Source organism: Neltuma alba, unplaced genomic scaffold, assembly GCF_004799145.2.
Source record: "Neltuma alba isolate B1F8T4 unplaced genomic scaffold, ASM479914v2 tig00011603_pilon, whole genome shotgun sequence".
Lineage (NCBI taxonomy): Eukaryota > Viridiplantae > Streptophyta > Magnoliopsida > Fabales > Fabaceae > Neltuma > Neltuma alba.
Window position 1 is genome coordinate 164,960 of NW_021636254.1, and position 6,798 is coordinate 171,757.

Here is a 6,798-nt window from a genome sequence, read left to right on the forward strand (position 1 = left end):
TTCTTTTGTACGATCAACGGGCACGTCGAGAAGTACAAAGGAAAATTGAAGCAAAGAAAATAGAAGCCCAAAGCAACACTTATCATCCATTGCTTCAAATTGAATTCGCACGTCTTGATGAAACAAGAGGAGGCATCAAAGAGTGTGGGGTGTGCCCGACATCTGCTGTTGAATATCAAAATGACATCAAGCAAATTCAATTGGCATTATTGCATCCACATCGTAGCTCTAATGCAACGCAATCGGCCTCTCGAAAGCGCAAATATCACAGCTTACTTCGATGAATTTCATAACATGGTTTTTGAGTTTTACAGCTCTCAAGTTCAATTCATCTGCCCACTACTTCAACTTCACACATCACTCTCGCGCCTCCACCTCAAAATGGTATGCTCTGGTTTTAACTACTACTGATAGACATGCTTCCTTTTTTCTTTTTCTTTTTTTTTTGAAGAATTGGCATACATATAATTAATTTAACATTTTTGAAGAATTCGATTCAACAAATGGACATTAAGCTGATTATTTCTTACTTCTAATATTTCATAATCACAGGAAATTAACTGAGCAGATTGAGAAAGAAAAAGATTTATGGAAATTGAGGAAGCCATTGAAGGAGCTTGCAAATATAGAGATCAAGTTCATCTTCAAGCGCAATCGAAGAAGCAGTCTGGGAATATAATCACTGGTTCGATCTTTGAACATTAATATATTCTCATATTTCTTTTTCAATCCCACTCCCTCTGATGGCTGCATCATTTCCATCTAATTTGTGTGTGTGTGTGTGTGTGTGTCTATATATATATATATATATTCATAAGGCTGCATCCATTAAAATCGTCAACTCATAATCAACAGCCTGATAAGTTTGATCTCGTTCTATTCATCCGATGATCTTGCTCTGAAAAAAGTTGAATCTGCAAAGTTGCCTTTAATTAGGAATACGCTAAAAATTTGATTGAGGTTAACATTTGATAGCTGGGATTTAATATTGGACGGTAATTCGGAGTTCTTAATTTAATCAGGGTTGTTAGTTTAGTTTGCATAAGTTCCTGACGCATTTAGCTTCATGTCTATGAATGAAGTTATTAATATTGAAGCAGAGCCTGATCACATGAGGAATGAATCATTTGAGCCTCTGATCGCGGTTATAATTAATAGGGACAAGGATCGTGAAGAACATGAAACCAGTGAAAGCGAAGAAGATTCTGACTCGCCCGATGCCTGTCACCTCATGCACATGGTGTGGCAGCCCCAATTTGTTGAGGTTTGTCCTTGCACTAATTTCTTTGGAGCAAATTTTCATATCTCAAGTTAAGCATGCCAATGAAATCTTATATGTTGTTGGTTTCAGTTTCATCCACCGATTCTGTTCATTTGTTCAGTGCTTATTTTTGACAGATCCCTTGCCGGCTAAACAGAGTAGAAGGGCTCATTGTTCAATCAATCAGCAATGCTTATAGTCCACTCTTCGTATAATTTTCTTTCTCTCTGCTCTCCGTTCTTCATTCGGTGCTGCCTTTTCCATTCAGTATGAAATGAACAAAAAAAGTTGTATTGGCGACAATATGTAAAAAGCATTCATACATTTTGATTTCAAGGTTCAAGTTCATTTTCGTCTGCAACTCTGTTCATTTTCGTCTGTTCCCTTGCATAACTCTGTCGTTGAGGATTTTCTTGGCACAAAGGGCCTTTAGTCTTGCCTTACGGTTTAAATGAGTCTCTTTCTATAAGTACTCTGTTAATAACTATTCTTGTGCCACTACTTCTGCTCTCTCTTCTTCGCAACGTCAGCAAAAAGAGAGAACTTTATCCTTTTTTTCAAAACAAAGTATTCCAACTGTGCAAATGCCAAAGCCCAAATAAAGGCATACTAGTCCAGGAGGACAGAAATTCAACTTATTTAAACTTTTATTTTCATAATTAAAAAAAAAAAAGAGGGAAAATGATTGTGAATGTTTTGCAACTCTTTGGGGGTTCCCTCGCCCCAATACCGCATCATAATTAAGGATTGGAGTTTCATAGCTTATATGTCGTAAGGGCAGATCAAATTACTGAAGTTGCTGGGAAAGGCTTTGCGAACATCAAAGATGAATATCTCATCAGTTAACGAAGACATAAGAAGCTGATGGAAGAAAGTGCGACTTACAAATCTTAATATTGCACAAGCATATGATTTTGCTGGTTTTGAGCAAACCCAGGCAAAGACTTAATTATAATATTAAATGTTCCTATGTATATCTCAATCATTAAGTTGAGATGTTTTTATTACGTGCGCAGTGGCATTTAATATCCCCCAATTATTAATACAACTTCCACGTGGTGCTTGAAGGAGCTCACAGAAATATTAGAGTGTTCTATAGAGTAGATCCTTCACATATGAGGAAGCAATCCGAGAGTTACCAGAAAGCATTTGAAGAACTTGAGCAGAAAAGCATCACCATTTCAAGCAACAACTGCAAAAGTGGAGGGAGGCTCTCACTCATGCTGCCAATTTAATTATCTGGTTGGGATTCTGGCTTGGATAGGTAACTATATATATATATATATATATATATATATATGCTTGATTATGATTGATCTTTCTCTTATCGTGATCTTCCATGCCTATAGGGCTAAATTAAGTAAACACTAAATCTTTAACTGTTATATTAAAATTAAAATTGAAAACAACCGGACCCAGCCTCCATTCGATATACATGGATATTATTTCTACATCATTTTCTGAGAGACAACAATTTATATATCCCATGTTAAGCACGTGAATGAAATTAAATCTTACATTTTGTTAGTTTAAATCTCCTCCACCGATTCTGTACGTTCATTTGTTCTGTGCTTATGTTGGAAAGTAGAAGCGCTTCGTTGATCAGTCAATCAGCAATGCTTATAATAGTCCCCTCCTCTCATTTTATTTGGATGTGTGGAATAAAAAGAAGGTTTCCTTCCTCATGCTACGCTACTACAAGAACGTTCATTTTCGTCCTGTATTTCCAATGGAACAAACGAGTATGAAGCAGTATATATAATTGTCCGTTATATAATAGTTATATATAATTGGCCATCATGCATTTATTAAATTTGAATCATTCTTAGTTTTTTATTAATTAAGCTTTGGGTGAAGGCCTTAAGAAACTTGGGAGAAAGTCTCAACGTAGTTTCCTAATTATGCGTTAAAGCCTTTTCGGAAGTCACACGGAAAAGGGGAAGCCTGTAAAAGTTAGCTTTGCTTTTAGTCATCCCATTCGTTGTAGAGAACATAAGCATATTTACTTTGGGCATTAAAATTCAAAATAAGTAAATACAGTATAAAGAAGCGCTAATTATGAGCAAAAAAAAAATCAAACAAAAAGAGATAAAATAGACAAACATAATTATAAAAATTCTCTTTTGTATTTATGTTTTGAAAAACAATAATAAAAATGTGAATTTACTATGTATAATACCCTCATCATAATAAGAACCACCGAGGTTGATTTTGGATTATTGATCCAATTTAATATTTTTATATATTAAATAATTTTTTGTTTTAATATATACAAAATTCAAAACAAAGATCAGTTTATCACTATCAATTCTTAAAAAAAGTAAATTTATTATAATAAAATTACAGATTAAAAATATTAAAAAGGTTAGGTGTCATTGTGATAATGGGCACTGGAATAAGTTACAGCAAAAAAATAAAAAAATAAAAAGATCTTGTTAGTTGGGAGAGGCTTCAACTTTTTTTTTTTTAGGGTTGAATGCCCAAGGTCCTCAGATCAGGATATATTTCTTTCCAGATGCTGCACATGTCACAGCTGGAGGCTTTGCAAAAACTGATATGCTTGTTCAAGTTAAGAGCAAGGCATCAAGGCAGCATCATCGCTAATTCAGTTTTGCTATTTGCATAGTGTGATCATGTGAAGCTAAGTCTATTATTTGAATTGAAGAGGTTTGATAGTAGTTGGGCATGATCGAAGGATTTATGTAAGCTGGCACAAGCCTTTTCTTTTTAAATTGTCTTTGTGACCCTTCAATTAATTGTAATTTTCTGTAAAATACGGTAGCTCAAACTAATTTGTGTATATAAAGAAATTTGATTAAGTGTTGGGTAATTTTCTTTCTCTCTGCTCTCTGTTTTTTCATTTGATGCTGTCTTTTCCATTCATGAAATGAACGAGAAGTTGCATTGACGACAGTATGTGAAAAGCAACTATACATTTTGACTATGCTCTATCATTTTCATCAAATGGCTCAAAGGGAGACTAACCTTTGTGGGATATGATTAAAAATCAATTAACTATAAAGATTTATGAATTAGTTTTCCCCAAGTCTCAATCACAAAGTATTGAGATGTGAGAATCATAATTGTTAGGAAAAAAAAAGAGAAATAATTCATAATCAGGAAGATATTAATTGGAGAGTTTTTTTCCAGTGTTTAGATTGAGAACATAAACAAAAGAAAGTTTTAATTAATAACTTGAAAGAGGCCCATCCCCTCGTGTAAATGGTATGCGTTCCATTCCATGAAGTTTCGCAGACGTAATTCCATTGACTTGGTTGCCTGAGTCAACTCCAAGACCACCTTAATTATCTTCCCCAGTAGTATAATCCCCCCACAGGCTCAGTTTATTTCCTATTGAATTTAAGCTTTTGGATGAAGGCCTTTAGAGAAATTCGGGAGAAAGTCTCAAGGTAATTTCCTAACCATGCACTAAAACTCTTCGGAAATCACCCGGAAGCCAATTACAGCTATATCCCGTACTCTAAGAAACGTTGGACATATGAAATAAGTTTTTAGACCCTATCTTTTTAGCGAGCTTGAGATCTTCTGGATTCATTCCTGGATGAGAGGCCTTTGTGGGACTGATGTCTTCATTTTTCTTGAAGGGGAGTTTATAAAAAACTCTTGATTCCGCCTTCAATTTTCCTTTTCTTTTTTTTGTGAGCACCAGGGTATCCCAATTTTAACACAAATTCCGCTCTTTCAAGAACTGGCATGCGTAATCATTAAGAACTCGCATGCGTGCCGACTTATTTTACACACTTCCACACTAGGCGGGGTTACCATTGGGAACATTGCTCCGTGTGTATCAGTATACCCCACCACCCTCAAATGTGTAAAAAAAATATCTTCACTGTCATTAAAATAAATTTGAATAAGATACTTATATTACAATTTAATACTAATCCAAACAAGCCCATATTTAATTTCATGATAGAAGATAGAACCGGAAAGGAAAAAAAACGCCACAAACTAATTAAATTTTCGTGTTTTTTTGTACTTATTTGGATTAAGATAAAAGGCAGTAATGTAATTTATATTTGGATTAGTTTTTACATAAAAATCAGTTTGATAAATAATATGTTTATTTGGATGATTAATTAATGTGGTTATAAAATAAACTAATGAAATTATTAGTAAAAGACATAAATATGAATAAAATTAAGTCACAAATACAAAGGACCATCATATCTAAATATCCATCAATATACAAAAAATCTAAAACATCCATTAGACATAACAAGTTAATAACATTAACATTCAAAAGTTTCATTAAAAATAGACAAACGTTTTCACTATTAAAAAAAAAAAAGACAAACACTATCATGATTATCATCAATTGTAAGAATATTTGATTGTGCTTCACTAGTAATAGGCTCTTCTTAACTTCAAAAAATATCAATAATTTCTTCTCAATACTATTTAGCTATTTTGAAGTCTAATATATCTTGTTCCTTCTTTTTGAATTGATTTTTTTGCCCACCAATAAGTTTATTTAAAAGTATTAATGTTAAATTTTTTTTTTTAGATGTTTCATCTTAGCAACCATTAGAGATTGATTCTGTGTTGTCTCCTTACTACATCTGGTCCTAATTATATGAGCTTGTTTGTAGTCAAACAAGGTCTTATGATTAGGACCGGAGGTAGTATTTTTTTTCTCAGGCTTTAATTGTGAAAATCACTTTACTACACAGTCTCGTGAGAATTCTAAAATACCTGACCACTTTGGATTGATCCATAGTATGCTTTTAATGAACTAATTATGTCATCTTTTTTTTGTTTTTGTTTAGGATGGTCTTATTTGGTTTTATCTAACTTGCTTGTCTAACTTTATTTAAATATAGAGTAAAAATTATGATATAGTCACTATAGAAAAAAATATTAACTTATTTATTAAAATTTTATAACATATATATACAAATTAATACGTATCTATTGGTTCAATCATTAAAATTTTTGTTTTAATATGGTGAATATATTTTGTTTGTTTTAATATATTACTGCTGGTTCAAATAAACACATTGGAGATCTGCTTTAGGATATGGAGAATATATTTTTATTTATTTCAACATCATTAGAGACTGAGGTGTGAACTGAGAGTGAGTGAAAAGTTGAAAGTGAAACTTAGAGAGAGAGAATGTGTAAAATGTTATAGACTTAGGTTAGGGTCAAGAAAAAAATATAAATTAAGAAAAAATTATTGTTGACGGGCTTAAATGAGCTGGTCCTTTTATTTTCAAGCCCTACAAGGCTAGTCTTTTTAAGTCTAAGTTTCTTTTAAAAACCCCAAATTACAAACCCAACCCTCAATTTACTCAATTTAAATGAGTTTAAATAGTCTGACCCGACGGGCTCAGCCTAGTTTTTTAGCTCTAGTTTGCATGCATGTGTCCTTGCTCAATGATTTAATTTGCTCTGCACGTGATGTGCATGTACGTAGGGGGTGAAGGCCACCGAAAGTCCTGGGTTAATTTCTTTTTCACCCCACTCATAACAGCACAGCAAAATTCCAACCTCGTGTGACCCCCTTTCTTTGA